Source organism: Lonchura striata, chromosome 3 (assembly GCF_046129695.1).
Source record: "Lonchura striata isolate bLonStr1 chromosome 3, bLonStr1.mat, whole genome shotgun sequence".
NCBI lineage: Eukaryota > Metazoa > Chordata > Aves > Passeriformes > Estrildidae > Lonchura > Lonchura striata.
In genome coordinates this window covers 46,456,305-46,474,438 of record NC_134605.1, presented here as the reverse complement: position 1 = coordinate 46,474,438, position 18,134 = coordinate 46,456,305, and the positions used below count along the sequence as shown (strand labels likewise).

The 18,134-nt window shown below is 35.7% G+C and overlaps 1 long non-coding RNA gene across 1 annotated transcript in view; it reads right to left on the bottom strand.

Annotated features, from left to right (window-relative positions):
- The window catches only part of LOC110468856 (uncharacterized), a 63,023-nt gene extending 46,784 nt beyond the window's left edge, over window positions 1-16,239 (bottom strand). The window contains exons 1-2 of the long non-coding RNA XR_002465159.2: window positions 16,205-16,239; window positions 7,806-7,942 (exon numbers count right to left, since the gene is read on the bottom strand). This is a non-coding gene — a long non-coding RNA (uncharacterized LOC110468856). The remainder of the gene's footprint in view (window positions 1-7,805; window positions 7,943-16,204) is intronic.
- Between the last annotated feature and the right edge of the window lie 1,895 nt (window positions 16,240-18,134).

Here is an 18,134-nt window from a genome sequence, read left to right as displayed (position 1 = left end):
GCTGCACTTGCTGGAACTTAAAGAACTTGACAGAATTGTTTTAGTTTTTCAAATTTTTTTTCCTAGCTAGGAAAATGAAGCATTTAAGTGCCAATACAAAGGAAAGCATTTTGAAGTTCAAGGGCTTTTTGATAAATGACAGAAGATATAAATGACTTAAAGCTATTATTGCATTTCCCCTGCAGTCTAGTGCTGTTTGTACTAAAGAGATAATTGTTACTAGGAATCCATAAAACCCACTGTGTTTGATTCTCAGTGAGAGAAATCGAACATGCTTAAAAGACAACCTTACGAGAAACCTGATCAACTCTATTTGCATAACAAATGCTTGGCAGCCATTTTACTTGCAAATAATCTAATGTGTGATGACTTTAAATTGTAGAAAGGAGTTTCTTATACAATTATCTGCTAAAAGAGAGAAACCTAAAATACACAATTATTGTTAAAAGATACTGAGGAATCAAATAATCCAGCAGTCAATTTGACATGCTATGACTGCATTTCTTGTTGGGAGACGTGAGACATGGCGTGTGAGTTTTGACTTCTTTCAGGTATCAAATATTCTCTTTGTAACAATTATTTGTGAAGCTTCTCTATTACCAAAGTATAAAAGTTTTGACATATTACAACTGTTTTATTTCCCACAAAGCATCCTGAGAATGCTCCTGTCATCTTTGCCTAGAAACTGTTGAATATTATCATGCTATTTCTGTGGGGCACGACTATTAAGGGATTTTCTTAGTAGATGACAAAAATTTTGAATTATGGATGGGACTCTGCAGAATTTAACCTAAATGATAAGTATTAAGAAAAAACTAATCCTAAAGAATTTTATTTTTTTAATGGCAAGTAGAGTAATTAATTCACACATATGAATAGCATTTTTGTGCTTTTTTTAAATTTAGGAAGCAACATATAAATAATTTGGTTTTTTTACATAACAAGCATTGATGTTTTACTTAAAGAAATAAAAGTAATATTGTTAGCTGAGATTTTGTTCAGACAAGAATACTGCAACTTCTTGGTTAATCTGAGCAAAGAGGTACATATTTTATGTCAAGATGAATTTTCTAGAGGCTGAATTTTGAAATCAGCTTTTAATCTTTCCTTTGGAAACACCTCTTTTCAAATGAAATTAAGACTAATGAATATAAGGATAGGAATTTACATCTAAATATACAAAAAATACCTCAGTAACTGAATTCTGAGGAATTACGTGCATCATGTCATTCTTCTTTCCATTGACATTAACAGTCAAACCTTCTGGATGACTTAGCATTTAAAACATCAAATAAATTAATGAAAAAGCCCATAAGTTAATGCAAAAACAGCTTTATGATCCCTCATACAGACAGTTAGACATGAGGTGAAAGACTGACATTAAAATTTTGATACATATTATACAATCATGCATTAGGCTGGACAAGAATGAAACAAACTCCCAAAGGAAATGCATTAATACCAATGTTGAAGGGTATATGAAAGAGTTATGAAACTTTCTTCTTTCCTTTTATATTCGCATCAGTAACTCAGCTTAAGATGCCATGCCCTGATGTAGTCCCAGCAATATATCTAAATGCTGTCATTATATGTAATAACTTATTTCCATATTTGGCAGAAACTCTCAGTAGTGTTCTTGTCTGCAGCTTCAGATCTCAGTACAGTAGTGCCATGAGATTTCAGTTGCAGAATTTAAACTTCCATCTTTGTACACAGATCTTGAACAAGAGTTTACTTCATCCTTAAAATGTCAGAGTTCTGACTGTAGAATGTATTCAAAAAAGGATATGCTAGCTGGCTCTCCAAACCAGCAGAGGTTAGTACATCCTAGGAGCTGATCCAGTCCAACAAGTTCCCAGAATTGTTCCCAACTCTGACAGTTACTGAGGCACACAAATCTGAGTAACTGATTTATGAAGAGTTGGAGGATTTCCTCTACTTAATGAAAATGAGGAATAATGAAAGGTGGAGTGAAGGAGGTTTCACACTTGAGAAATGTGTAAGAGGAGGAATAACTTAAAAGTGGGATAAGAATATTTTCCTGCTGTAGCTTCTAAGCCTTGCCAGTCTCTTTCTAAAATTTGATAGGAAGCACAAAAAGCAGTGCAGCCAGTGAAACATTGACTCATCTCACCTCTCCCTTACAAATTTTTTAGCCACCCATTTTGCTCCCACATATTTCTCTCACCTGTCCTATCACACTGCTTTACAGATAGCAAACTGAAAGGAGTCCAAGACAGGAAAATTAAATAGCATCTATAGTTCTGAAGAACCTTAAGCTCTGACTGCTGACAAAACAGTTTTGAATGAGAAACAGAAAAATAATGTAAGCTAGTGCATTTTCTTCTTTTTGTATAATCCTTGTGAAATAGAGATATTATCTTTGAATTTCAAAAAAAAATAAAAGAGATGGATTGCTTTCATAATCATTTTAAGAGGGCAAGGACATAAAAAAGTATCCACATGGATTGAAACCATAAAACTTTACAGAAACTTGCTGTCAAATAAAGAAAAATTGCCTTATTTGGCATAAACAAATTTCTAACAAAGAGAAAATTCACAGTAAAAATCTAAGAGACATTAAGAAATACCAGTATTTCTTTGAATATTCTTGCCTGGTTTTGTTCCACTTTTCCTGGGCTTGAGTCTGTTTAATTTAAGCAACTGAATAATCAGCTTATTTTCTTTGCATTTTTGAGTTGAGGAAAACAGGTGAGATTTTTCCTCCACAGCTGATGTATTTCCAAGCTTTCTGAACACTCACATGTTTCTCCTACAGAAAAAAATCATCATCTGCAAAGAATTAGCCTCTTACAAGGCTACTGCCAAAAAGAGACTTGAAAATTTTGCTGACAGAGCAAGAATTAAGAATTTCTGACCTTCAGGCTGCCTGTCATGGTAAGTTTAGGAATACTTTTAAGCATCAGATATGCCCCATCAGAAATGTTATTTGTCTGTGAGAGATATTTCTATTATTCCCTTAAATTGATACCAAATATTTCATTGACTGAAAAGCAAGTTTTTTCATGCAAAGCATTAATTACTTTGTTCTTGACAAAGCATTGTAATACTTGGGGCTAATTTTTGCTTCCTTCCAGCTGATGAGAACATGAATTTAAAGTACCTTCTAGCTACATAAAGAGTGTTTTACTGCACAAGTACACATTTATAAGAGTAGCAGTTAATTAAATGTCTGAAAGTCTTTTGTCTATCCTTGCCTGTTCTGCATAAACCCTCTCCATCAGACAAGAGCATTCTTTACACAACTCTGTTCTGGTAGAACTATTTTTGCATTTTCACTTTTTCAAGCAGTATAAGTAGATACCCACAAAAGCTTTAACATCAAAATTTTTTCAATAAGTTCTAAATTTGCTTTTATCATTCTTTTATTCTTTGGATTGATTTTATCAATAAAGAATCTAGCATGGTCCCAGACATTTGTCACAAGCATAAATATATTATAAAATTATTTAGAATAGCACACATGGGTGATATTAATACAGCTTTATTATATTTTAAATGTTTGGGTTTTGTCCACCTGACTACTATGCCATACAGTGACAGCAAACTAAACTGTCGTAAGCTCATTAGGGTTTGATTTTTGCCTATAATGTCTTCCTTTACTTCTTGGGTTATTTATTAATAAATGTCTCAATATCTACCCTCTTCAGGGATAATGTCAATATAGAACTGTTGCAGCTGAGTTTGAAACATGGAATCAAATTTATGCCTTCAGGAGACAACGGTATGTTCCAGGTCAGGTCTGATCTAGATTTAAATCTTTTACTGCAAGTCACAATGAGAAAACTTATCTTTAAAAAGAGCAGACATTAAACTGAATTTGTTTCAAATATAGCATACTTTAAAACATAAAACATACATAAAACATACAAGACAGTGAGAAAGTACTTATTTTCTTCTTTTTTAGAGACTCTCCAAATACCAAGCAGAAAGCCTAACTTTTCTTGAGTGAATTTGATTAAAAATGTAGGGGAAGAAAAGAAAAAGGAGTGTATGATTAAATAAATAACAGAACTTCTCTGTCCCACTTTCTTATGTCCCTGGTGCAGTTACTTCATAAGATCTGCACCTAGCCAATCATCTTTCCACTTTGGCCCTACCTCCTCAGTTCACTCTTGAGGGCATTGGGGAAGACAAAACATCAAAACTTTTACAAAAGTTAAGAGGTACACCTGCTTCTGTGATTAAAAAAAACAAAGATTCATCAGAGTCATAGATGGAAACAACATCAGCCCTAGAGAATTTTACTTGCTTTTCCCACTTTGTCTTTTAGACATCTCCTATTTTTTTCTTCTACTTCTGACTGGTAAAAAATTATTCAGGCTCATTCATCTTACCATGTAACAGCTGAAGAGTGAACCTGTTCAGAGGAATGTTTGCAAAGACAGCTTACTGCAATATATTTCATATACCATGATCTAAAGCAACCATAACGGTCCACAAATTCAGTGAAGTCATTGTCTAGCAAAGAAAACCATATTGAAAATTGTTGTAACTATTTGCAAGAATATGACATGTCTTTTGGTTGCAGTTTCATGCTGAGAAATCCAGTAAACAACATGGTGCCTTCCAACCAGCAAAGTGTTCCTACTTAGTTAAAAACTATGGATCAAAGTTCCAGCTTGAAAGAAGGACATGTCTATTAGATCAGCTTCTAACAAAAACACAGCATTTCTTTGAATAAATGAATTTCTAAAAGTGTCAGTGGCATCTATCAGTCAGACAGGTTGGTTGGTTAAATATTCATAGGAACTTTGCAGTAATCCTTAAACTCCTTAAGCCTTTTGAATTTTCAGATCAGCTACTCCATTCAGATTTGCTGGCAGCACTGATTTCTTTCTAAAAGGAGCCACAGAAAATGGTAATGAATCATGCCATTGGTAAGTTTTCATTATTCATCTTAAACATTGCAAATTTTCACTTTATCCTAAAACATAATGAATTAATTACTGTCTGGTAAACTTGCACAGCATATATTGGCCATATTTTGTGCTCCTACACGAATTAATTCAAGTAGTCTCAGATACATCTATTTCAGACCACAAAATAATAATAATTTAGGTTATTATGAGTAAAATTACAATACATCAAAGAGTCTTGATGTTAGTAGAAAAATAACTCCTAAGATTTTAAAGTAAAATCTTAATATTCTTGTTTATATATATATATATATATATATATATATATATATATATATATATATATATATATAATAAAACCTGAGAAAGCCCTATGCTACCCTGCTGGAACCCAAATGATTGTATTATAAATTAGTTATTTGAATAGGTGAGCATTGGAATAGAAAATACAAAGGCCTGAGTAGTTTATTTCTAAAAGTAGACCTGAAAGACATCAATGATTAAGACAGATTTTCATCGGAGAACTGTGTCTTGTTAAATATAGGCAACAGTTTATATTAGGAAGTCTGGTTTTAATTTGCATATAATATCTCCATAATTTAGTTATAGGTTTGACTTTCATGTGAGTCTGAATTTGTCTGAAAACTTTTAGCACGAAAAACCCCACAGAGAAAATAACACTATGGCAAATGTTGTGTTCCATGTTATCTTAAAATTGAAATATAACAGTTCTGATATTCGCTTCATTTACAATTTAAAGCAGCCTATTCAAACTCGTCAGAAGAGCTATTTAACATTGCAGGTGTGTGTGCTGTTTTTTCCTCATGTTCCAGCAGGTTTTTCAAAGTAAGTAAAAGTACAGATCCCTAACGACATGGGTTACTGTACAGTCAGCAGATGGGCTTCATGTCCCCACTTACCACAGTTTCTCTATGGTCTTGCTAGCCATGACTAGTAAATTAAACATGCTCCTAACCATTTTCTGCAAATGAATGTATGCCACAGAAGTGCAGAACAGATGAGCAAAAGATCATTTAGATGATCAAACACTGACTTAATAGAAAGGAGTTATACCTGATTAAAGTTTTGTATCACTTCCTTTGCTATGGTGGAGACTCTCCCAGACACAATTTCTATTCCGGCAGGACCTAAAGGAGGTTAATTGGCCAACAGAAAGAATAAGGGGTGTACAAGGCTCTAAATGTTCTCAAAATGCTTTTCTCCTGCCTTGTTACACCCTAACATCCAGAGTGTTTTAAAAGGGTTAAGTGCTTTGACACCACGGGGTAGAGTGCAGGAGAAGACAACAAACTTCTCAGGAGGTTGAATTGCAAACTTCTTGCAAACTTCAGAGAGCAATGGTCTTACAAATTTTAAATCAACGTCCAGTTAAAGTAAGGCACTCCACAAGGCACTGACTTGGCAAACTCTAAGTCATCCAACTTTAGGTTACACAGATTTTGAGAAAAGAACATTAGGAGAAGAAAGAGAGAGAGAGAGAGAGAGAAAAGAGAAGTCCTAGGAAGGTAAGTTCCAGAAGGGGATGAAAGCTCTGGGAAGAGAAGTTCTGGGAAGGGAAGTTCTGGAAAGCAAGAAAAAAAGCAAGCAAGAAAGCAAGCAAGCAAGAAAGAGTATCTTGGATCCAAACACAATCCAGCTCCTATAATGTCTGAGGCAGTAGGACATATCAAGGGTGCAAACCTGCTTCATGGCCTTTTATCTGCTCTGGTCCTGCCCCACAGGAGGGGCTTTTGGTGTACCAGTGGCTTTGCAGCCACCTTGGAGCTGGGCCAGAGGCCCCAGTGGATGGAGTGTGGAGCACTGCACTGCCTCACCTTCACTGAACTTGCCCTGCCCCTCTTCATCTGCATACTTTTAGTTATTTTGAGCCACCAATCATTTCTCTGGTCCCCTACACTCCTGTGGGGAAGTGATTGCTGTACAATAAAAATTAACAATTTTCTACAGCTTTATAGACATGTGAGCACATTTTAAATATTTTGTAGCAGTGGATGCTAAGCAATTCCTTCTTTCCACAACCACTATTTCAATTTCCTAGCGTTAGGCAATTTGACCAAGAAAACTTTCCCTTTTCCTTCTTCCAGCTTTAAGCACTGCCTCTGGGGAAGACAGATTCCTGTCCTGCCGACAGGACAAGCTAGATTGTCACCTAAAATTCCACACAGCCATGATCCTATTATTTTCCTCTTCTAAGAGTCTTCTAAAACATTTCTGCTTAATAATGGCTTCATTATGACTTTTCTGAAACCTTAGATAATGATAACTTTCAAAGTAGAAACACTTTGCACATTGACAATGGAATGATGAAGAGCCTCATAAAATAAAAAGAAAAAAAAAAAACACCTGAAACCTACACCACACTTCACTTGCTTTTTTATCTCTTCTTCTGTGAGAGATTTTTGACTGGCTGCAATTTGCTTTCTTCTCGTGTCCTGCAGGGGACAGCAGATTTGTAGATGAACTGATTAGGCAGGCAGAGATGCTTCTCTCGTTCCTCTTATTTTTCTCTGCCACCTCAAGTGAAGCAGGAGTCACTCTCTCTGGCAGTGTTGTCACTGCTGACTGTGGCCCCAATGATTCATTCTTTTGAACAAGTACTTTGTGTTTCTAAGCACCCCCACAGGACCTATTCAGCCACACTTGTCTTATTTTGCAGAACCTAAAGCATTAATCCTGAAATCTATAATGTTTTTTCATATGATAGTAATAATTTTAAAAACTAGAGATTAGAGAAAACTCTTAATTCAGAAAGAAAAGCATAACAGCTGTAATTACCAGGAGACCAAATTTCTTTCTCCAGTTTCTGAGAGTTAAAGTCACCACTGGGTTCTCTGGAATATGATATACCAGAGAACACATTTCAGAAAGCACATAATCATTTTCTGTAGCGCTGAGCAGCCATACCTTTCCATGCCAGTGGGACATCAAGTTTATTTGGAAGAAAGACATGTAATGCAATTTGCTTTCACACTGCTTTCTGTCTTTAAGGTCTAACTTCCTCCTTCTGGCTGCTTGGACCAGATCATCCATCGTTCTGCATTCTGGAAAATAGAAACAAATACGTTTCAGGAGCTGCCTTCAGGTATATATGAATGCCAGTATATCTCCAAATAACCTTCTGAAATAGTAGTCAAACACTGTATTTGCTGTCAGATGCTGTTCTATTGCATTTGTTCATGATACAACATGGCTGAAGTAAACATGAAAAATTTCAGTCAAGCACCATGCATCCTTTAAGGCTTGAAGGAATATTTCTCACAGCAGTTTCTGAGGTTCATTAGTACCAATTCCTTTGCCTCCATGATGGTTAGAGGGTGTCTGAGACAATATTTATAGGGAATAATACTATCCTTTATCAAGTGATAAAGTGGATAAAGCTGTCTTGAGGCATTGTTCTATTAATTGATTTCTGCCTGTTCTCCTATTCAGCTATAACTTTTTTACCTCAACATCTATTTTTGAGTCTGACATTGCTTTTCCTTACACAGCACTTCAGTTCTATATCCATGAGTATTTGGATGGAACAAGGATAGTCCTTTTAAAGTTATCATCCGAGTTTGAAATGGAAAGATATTTACACTATGTATACATACATCCTATTATCTTCACAAGTTCTGCCTGGAGGGTAAGAGATCTACACACAATTGATTACTTGAAAATGTTTACACTAGAGTGATCTTCACACAAACTATCCAGGGCCTAAAAATAAAAAAAGCAAATCCCATGTACTGTACCACTGCATCCTCTAATCTGGGGCCAGTGGAAGAGAAGGCAGGACTTTTAAAGACAGCCCGCAGTGGTGTGATAAAGTAAATCATTCATTGGGGATTGTGTGTCTCATTAATTACATAAATTACTCAAAATGCAAGTTATCCCCCAAAACAGGGACGTAATTACTTATTCACATTTTCTCACTCTTTTCTGTGAGTAGATATACCTAAACAGTAGAATTTTTCTTCCAAAATATAGATGCTTGAAAACTGGATGTTCACCTTTGCTAATTACAGAAGCATAGACCAGTTTGAGTTGGAAAGGACCTTTAAAGGTCATCTAGTCCAACATCTGCTGAAATCATCAGGAGCATCTTCAGCTAGGAGAGAGAAACAGCAACCCATCTGAAGATAGCCCCCAGAGCAGGCTATCTAGCAGGAATTGCCATGTAGAAACAATTATCCCTCTCCTGTGGCTACATGCAGGTTAATTGGGGTCTGAATAAGGGCAGAATGAGTCTGGATAAAAATGTCTTTGTTCATTTCTGTGTATCCAGAGATGCTTTGACTATACAGAAGGAGAGCAGTGAGCATATTCCTGCCTACAGGGACATGCAATCAAACTGCAGAATTGCTTTCAATAATCATCTGTAAGAATACAACAAACTTAGCTCTGTCACCCACTCAAAACTGCACAGAAAAAAAGCTTCTGTGCAGATTCACAAGATGTTCTTAACTGTTATTAAAAATCTTCTGATAATGACTCAATCAAATGAGGAACTACATATACATAAAATTGTAGCAAATGAATTAAAACAAAACAAAAAAAAAAAGAAATGAAAGAGACTGTCTATTTGAAATCAAGTCAGGAATTGTGCTGTGCATCTGTAAATTGCATTTCTATTTTTTTAAAAAAAGTCTGTAATATTCTGTATTTTTTAAATATTTTAAAATAATCATTATTTATTCTAGTAGTTGTGGGAAAGGATTTTTTCTGCTTTTTCATCATCTACAAAAATGTGCTGTCCAGTCCATTTATCAGTCTTTGCATATGCTTTTCCATCATCTTCAAGAACTATAAGTGATACCATGCCCCAAACTCCCATTTCTGATGCCCCACTAAAGAAAATCTCTAAAGGTCATGTAATGAACGAACCAGTCCTTACATGAAAATCATCCATGCATGTGCAGCCCTTCATCCACTAAATACTTATAAAATCATACTGCTTGCTTTGTTCTAAAAAACTCATTTTTGAGGTGCTAATGTTGGTGTTTACTATATACGTGACACATATTTCAATGTGGTAATTTTATTTTGTCAGTACGGTTTCTTCTCAATATTTGCATCTTTCCTCTAGAATCACTACCAAATACTATTTCATGAAACAACAATTCTGTTAATCATCTACATGACTTTAGCATTTTAAGAACAGAGAGGTTAAGACTTAAGATATCAAATATAGCAGCAAGATAATTTCTAAAAAATAATTTCTAGCCTTTCCGGCCTTCCAAATAAGTCCTATCACAACTGATTAAAGAAATAAAAAATATTATTCAGAATTTTAGATCCTTTTAAATACAGAAAATATAAATACTCTCTTTAAAACCATACCTTATTGAGTGAAAAGTATTGAATGACTGCTGTCTTTCCCTTTTTTTGGTAGTAAGGCCATTAATAAAGGAAAAAAAGAATCTTATTTACTATACAGCAAAATGTCTCAATTATGAACCCTTTGAATATCCTTTGGATAGAAAATTCCCCTAACTGAAGGCTTACAACCATGTGTAAGGTAGGGTTCCAGAGACAGTAAGAATTCAGTCTATGAAATATACCACATCTGGTTTTGAGGCTTTTTTCCCTCATCTTACCTGTTAGCTGTGATGAAGAAAATATGCAACCTACATCAAACTTTCTCATGCAAATTTTATGGGAACAAATTTGAATAATACAGACATTGTCCAATCTTGTGATATTCAGTGATGATGAATTACCCTCAGGAAGATAGTATCCCCTGTGAAAGTGTCAGTATTAGAACTGCATAGTAATGCCATTTTTAAAGGTAGATAAAACATATTCAAGCTCCATTGGACTTTATTTTAAATAAAAGTATTCCCTTTACAGGAATAAGAGCCAGTTAAAAGATATGAGTAAAGATGGGAAAACAGATTTGAATTAATCCAATTCCCTTATAGGCTTATTTTCTGTATTTCATGTAGAAGTACAGAAATCTTAATTTATAGTAAGTGACAAGCACATGAGTTAAATATGGGGGACACCCTGTGGAAAAATGGCAATATTTCTTGCTTTGCAAAGCACTTAGTGTTAGCCTGTATTTCCACTTAATAAAAAAAAAAAAAAAAAAAACAACTGAATTTAAGCACATTCTCAAAGTTAAGTGCTTGCTTGAGTGCTTCCCTGAATTGAAGCCAAAATTAAGGATATTTAAAAAACTAATAAAGAGGATAAAGGAGGAAACAGAATTATTTGAAATCCATCTAGCATGCCTTCCTCGAGAGCTTGTGAAGCCTCAATTTAATACCTATGTATTTCTGACACCAATACAGTAGCACCACAAAAATAAATCTGTGAAAGCTCATAAAATTAAATTTTAGGGCATAAAACCAGCATGTGAATAGCTTACTTCATACCCTAGAAAGCCAAATCTGACTTAGCTGGGCTAGAAAAATCAGAATATAATGAGGAAAAAGTTGAATAGGAGTTTTCACCAAAGGCATTAGAAAGAGAAATTGTACACCAGTGATGTTGTAGTTCATGAAATGGAGCATTTGTCTTTGTTTCATAGAACAAGTCATCTAATGAAGAAGTACATGTCTGTGGTTAGTGACAGCTGATTTAAAGACATGTATCATTCATGTTAGTTTATGTAATCCTGGTTATGTGGCATAATTCATATTTTTAAATATTCTTTTGACAGCTAGAATATGCACTGTCATTTGAAATTATGCCTGTCCAATCTGAAATATTCGAAGCAGATGGAAGCAGCATCCATCTTCACCTGATTTCTGATACAGCTTAAAGAGAAGAATTTTTTCTGTCAAAGGAGTATGCTGCCCTGGTGGTGCCTCATAGCAGGCCAGACACCACAGACAGCAGGCTCTATAATTAAAGATGTATAATTCCTTTCACTTCCATCCCCATTGGATTTCCTAATGCCTGACTTCACATAGCAGAATTTCACAAATTCTATTTCTTCTGAAAGAATGGAGCACGTGTTAGAAAGGTACAACATCTGCTATCAGCCATGCAAGTTGGGGTGGGTTGTTTGACTTGGAAAGCGTACAAACACATTTCTTCAAAAGCTGAGTTTGGCTTGCAATCTGAGGCTTAAGTACATTTGGAAAGCCTGGTAGGATCTTTTAGTAATTGCTCAGAAATCAACCAGAGCATCTGTGTTTCTTGGTGTATATCATAAAGTTAGTTCTGTCAATTATTTATTCTGCATTGCACTGGGAGTTAAGAACACTCCAGTACAGATGGCCATACCCCACCTGCAAACATATCATCTTCAATATGGTGGTAGACATAATAGTGAGACCAAAAAATCCAAAAGGAAAACAGTCAGCAGGTTGTGAAAATTAGTATACCATCAGGCAACATAAAAGTCATTATATTTTTCCTCTTTCTAAGAGGATAAGAAAACATTTTGGACTCACCATTTTTCCAAGTGCAGATCCAGCAACTCTGGTTGTACCTTTGCTGTATTGCTGACTGTCACATGTCCTTAACCTAACCACAATCCTCTCTGAGTTAGGAAAAACCTTTCTGATTTGAGCCAAATAGATGCTCTTTTTAATGCAGATGCAAACATTTTCATCTGAAACTGTAATTTATGCTTGCACATTTTGGACTGCTGTGTGAGGAGCCCTATGGGGGCACAAGGAAGAGGGTACTGCCTGAGGCAGAGGCTCAGAGCCTGGCAAAAAAGGCTTTTGTGTGCAGAGAGAGAGTCAATAGCATCCATGGCTACAATCTCTTGATAAAATACTCCACAAGTGGAAAAACTTCTACAAGAACAAAAAAACCAAAAGGTGTGCCGTTTTCCCACTCCCCAAGAGACAGGTAAGCAAGCTACAGCTGAGACTGAGACCCTAAGGGTCTGCTTTAATATGGGGCTAAAGGTACAGACACCAAACTAGTTTGTCTAATTTTGGTGAGTTACCTCTGTGTGCAAAGATCAGTGTTGCAATCAATCCCAGTAGCAATGCCATTGCCCAGCTGAGAAAAGCTCATTTTACTCCAGGAAACTACTGCTAAACATGACACAAAGCCCCAAGCATAAAGCAGCACACCACACTTTGATTTCAATAGGTATCAACCCCATATTAAGAGGGAGAAAATGCAGTTTTTACTAAAGCATAGTTATGCCAATAAAAAAAAAGACCACCCCAGCTTGATATATAGATGACAGTACACTCTAGAGAAAATTTTGTCCTGTGTCTTCAAATTTACTGATACTGTACACTGTATTTTAACAAGTTTATGCATATAAATGGTCTAATTCAAGAGATTTATATGGAAGACTAACAGTTTACAATTATTTGAAACAACGTAAGAAATACCTTCCTTGTCACATACTTTCACCAAAATATTTATAGACATTTTTCTTGCCACAAACATAATATTTTATCCACGTTGTCTGTACTCAGAACAGCTTTAAGGACATGTCTCCCTCTGCAAATAAATTAACTATCTCCTTGTGCAAGTCAGAGAAATTATTAGCATGAAATCAATACTGCACTGTTCTCTTGATTTTAGGGAAAGCTGAGTGAATTAATTTCAAGAATCCACTTGTGAGATACAGTAGGGAAGCTGGGAACACATTGAATAGTAATAGATAAATAGTTTTCTTGTGCTCCCTGAATATATATCCTATCTCAAAAATAGGACAGTTTTCTGTAATGCATGCCACAAGAGCTTGACTTTTTTGCACTTCCTCACTCTGTAAGAGAATTTATAAGAGAAACAGAATTCCTCTTCAGTTTTCTTCCTTGCTTTTTTGATTTATGCCAATTCCCCTTTCATGGTCTTCCTTTGTTGCAAGAGAGGAGGGACCACCCTTAAGATCTGCCCAGACACCATCTCTCCACCCTTCCTCTTGGACAGTGTAGCCCTTTCTTCTCACCCTTCTCCCGCAGGTAAAGCCATGTAACTTGAAGTGAAGCAGGTGTCAGTGAGACAGCAAATCAAGAGGTTTTACACACTCCATGGCTGAAAGAAGCTTTGCTTTAACAGGATTGCTTTCCTATTGTAAAAAAAAAGCAAAGGTGCTCTTTGGAAGGTGATTGGACCTTGAAGAAAGACTCAAGTGAAAAGTTTCATGATACAGCCCATGCTTTATGTGTTGTGGTATCAGTGTCTGTATATAAGCAATTATTTTGTATACCAGCAATTTTTCAGACTGCATGTCCCAGGCTATGATATAAAAATATTTCAATATGTACATATTCATTATTTCTTTTCCTGACTGCCACTTTTCAGTTGATTTTGAAATAAAGCAAGCTGAGCAAGCCAAGACTAACCTTAGCTCAGCATACTAAGAATTGCAATATTTCTTGTCCTCACCATATGTTACTGCAATTCAAGGATAGACAGTGTAAAGAATGTCCTCCCCCCAAAAAAATTTTAAATTGCCTCACAAAAGCAGCAGCCAACACCTTCCACAGAAATCTCATGTTCTACCTGAGGAAAATGATACAAAGTAATTGCAACAAGTGTACCAAGAGAGTAAAAATGACTCCACATGCCCAGTGCCTCTCCTTTTACTCGTTTCAGTTCTGTAGCTGAACCTGGTACCCTGGTAACAGACCTAGCACAGATCAGCTGCATCAAGAGTGGTGGCAGGGTTGAAAAGGAGAGGAGGAATTTATTAAATAAATAAACTCTCTAAATATTGTTCTTTGGGAGCACTAGTAAAATTGCATGGACATCACAGGGAGAAGGTAGGTAGAGGAGAAACTCACAATTAGAAATAAAAACACAATAGTTTTCTTGGCCTTGTGGTAGAACAGGAGCCAAGAAAGTAAGAACAGTCCACTGAACTACTGGGAGAGTAAAAATACTGCTATGCTGTATATTTCCCCATTTCATTGTTTCCTCAGTAAGAGCTAAAGAGTAGTGTGGTAAGAAGATAGTCTATTTTTCTGGTTATTAAAACCACTACCTATTAACTGGATGGTAAGACAGAAAAGAAGATAGTTATGACTGTGGCAATGAAGAGCACAGCTATAGCAAAACAACTTCAGCATCATTTTGACGTAAAACAATGACAATCTTCCCTTAATTATGAGGTCAACAATTGGTCATCCCATGGTATAATTGTTAGAAAATAAAATATTATTTTGACTTCAGCTTCAATTATTTCCACAATATATTATTATTTGCTGAGACTGTCAAGCATTTCATAGGGGTTAAGAGTGATTAATAAATTCATCCAGACTAAAACAGATTTAAAGCATGGAGCTAAACAATTCAGCACACTTGATTTCCAGGTGGCTTACATAAATTGATTTAAAAGAGTCTCAAAATGATAAGATGTAAGAAAAAGTTAATTAATCTAACTTTTATGGATATCGGAGAGTATCAGAATGGGATTACATCCTCATACACAACTGTAACTATGTGAATATACATTGTCCTACATGCAGTGAGCTGGAATTTCAATTTTTTTTGGCCCCTGGACAAGCAGCAGAATTTATGAAACCAGGTGAAATAGATGTATTAGAGGAAAAGAACAAATATGAATTTTGCAATGCTTTTACTTTCAAATTATGCAATTCTTTGCTGTTAGGCATCCTAAATTCATTATTTCCACCATATTCTTAAATTACTAACTGCTTACAGGTGTACATCTAGACTGTCTTAGAAGGTATGATCACATGATTCACAGAGATAGCCCAAGGAATTCATATGAGGCTTAAGGATGTTCTGAAGTCAAAGAAATTTCTTTTCTTACCCTCACTGCAACCATTAGTCTGGTGTGCTTTTCTGGTTCAGTCTAAACCTCTTTTTTTTTCAATCCAGTGCCACTTGGCCTGTATATGAAGTCTGCTATAGGTCTGACAAACTTTTCCAATAGCAACCCCATTTCACTTTTGGCAAAAGAATTTATTTAGTCAGATTCTCCCTAAAGCAATTATGGACCAGACATCCCTAGACTGTCACCAAAGGACTCAGCCATTTAGTGCTTGTATGGCTGCCAGCTACTTTTGAAAGAAAAGGTGGCACCATTTGAGCTAGTGAAAGAATGGCTAGGTTTTCTTCCTATTAATATATTTTATCTATTTAATAAATAGATAAATAATGTAATATATGCTTTCACTCATTCTCTCTGTATGAAGTAAAAATTTACTTCAGCAGGGAATTTGAGAGGAAAGCAACAAACATCTCTGAGAAGAAAACAGAAGCATACTTAAATTTATGTGCAAACATCTAACCATGGTTTTACAGACAATTTCTAATGTCTGATCAGAACTTGGTGTAGTAAAAGCAATAAAAACTTCAAATCCTACCACTTATCCATTTAAATTAAACATAGAAGTATTTCTGGGGCTTACAGAAATTAAAAACCTCACCTGAACTCATGTTACTGCAACAGGACTTGGGAGATTGATTTTCAAGGAAATGGGATTGCCATGTTGCTTTTAAATATCAGCTCTCCCTGTCAAAGCACAGATAAAAAACAGAAAGTAAATTGAAATATGTAGTAATAACTCTATCACAATTTTCTATTTATCATTTAAATTTTTAAAATTTATTTATCCTTAAAATAATTTTGGATTTCTTTAGGCTTCATTTCAAAATTGTGGAAATATGCTTATAAGCAGAGAAAGATAACAGACTAAATTCCTGTAAACAAAACAAGAGGTGAGTAATAATGCACCATGAATGCATGAAGGTACTCCTCTGTTTGGCTCTTTCCTCCACTCACAATGTGACAGCCTCAAAAATATTTTCATTTGGTTATCTTTTAGATCTTTTCAGAATGGCTTGATCATAACATCTTCACCCAGCTGCACAGGTTTAGAGACAGTAAAGTCACTGTTGTATAATTACACCCTCTTCTCTTTACTTTACAGACTAGAGAGACCTATTGCATTTGTCCCCACAGTAAATGGACATTATATTACAATGCCAGGCTGATTATCCATTCTGGCTCCTGGTCTCTTTTTCACACATGGGGCCTCCTCTTCCTCCCTGACAGACTGGCCCTGAGCAAGGTGTGCAGGTGCTGTCTGGATACCCAGGGAGGAAAATGTGCAATTTCAGGAAAATTGCTTTGAAATCCACTGTCTGAAAGCATTTTCTCTAGAAACTGCAGAAACTAAATGTTTGTGAGAAATAAACCCAAAATTAAAATGAAGGTGGATCAACAGAATTCACTGTAATCTAGTAACTGTGCAAGTATTTTGGCTACATTCACTCTGTCAATCATTATGCCATCTGAATAAAAACAAGCCAATTATATAAACTCCAAAGAAGGAAAACACACTCAACAGTCTACACTAGCTTCAGTGGTAGTATTACAATATTACATGGTATTTCCATTTATTGCATGATACTCAATTCATATCCATAAACATCCTTAGCCTCTGAAGTATATAATTAAGTAGGATCAATTTGGGGTATTTGAACCCACACATATGACCATTTTGCTCTGCTAGGCAGCTGTTGGTTTAGACAATTTCCAGGTGTCAATAGCACAAGCTGCACATGGTTACCAGCAGCTGGCTGCACTGCACAATTTGCTTGTTTCTGTAACATTGCAGTTTCATAGCAGGAAAGAATCCCAAATACTTATTTACATGACTTTCTGCTCTTGGATGAAGTTGTTAGGTTAATTATTAGTTATTTTAGGGAGGTATTAGTGCTATTCATTGAGACAGAATTATAAACTGATGATGAGTGTGCACCAAGAAAACTGATCTGGCTGACCCCTCAGCCAAGTGGCTTCGGGTTTTTTATCTAGCCTTCCCTCTGTTCTGGAACACAAGGTGTGGGTCTTTGCCCCAGATCAAAGCACTAACATGAGAAGAAATGAACTGAATTTGTACTGTGGCAAAATTTATGATGGCATATCTCCCAAAGAATCCCCCTTTGACAATATCCCTTAGAGTTCTGTTAGAAAGGAGGCAGATAGTTAAGGTCTTAGTTTAGTTCCTGTATCTTTTGCAGGTCATAAAACTCCTGTACAAAAAGACTTCTATACTCCTTATATCATTATAACCTGACATAATACAGCAGGAGAACTAATAGTTTTGGAAGTCACTATAATTATGATGGAGATTTGGATTGAGTGTCAGGAAGTCTTGAAGATTTCTGATTTTTAGGGAAATAGGGACAGTATTATGTAGAGATCTGCTTATGCTCTTAAGTTACAAAGAGACCCTGGACAAATTGCAACACTTCAAAGAAGAAGCTATGACAAGTGAATGAGAAGGGGGACAGATAAAGAAAAAATGTTCTATTGTTAGTGCTGTCTCTCCTGATTCCAGAAGAAAGTTA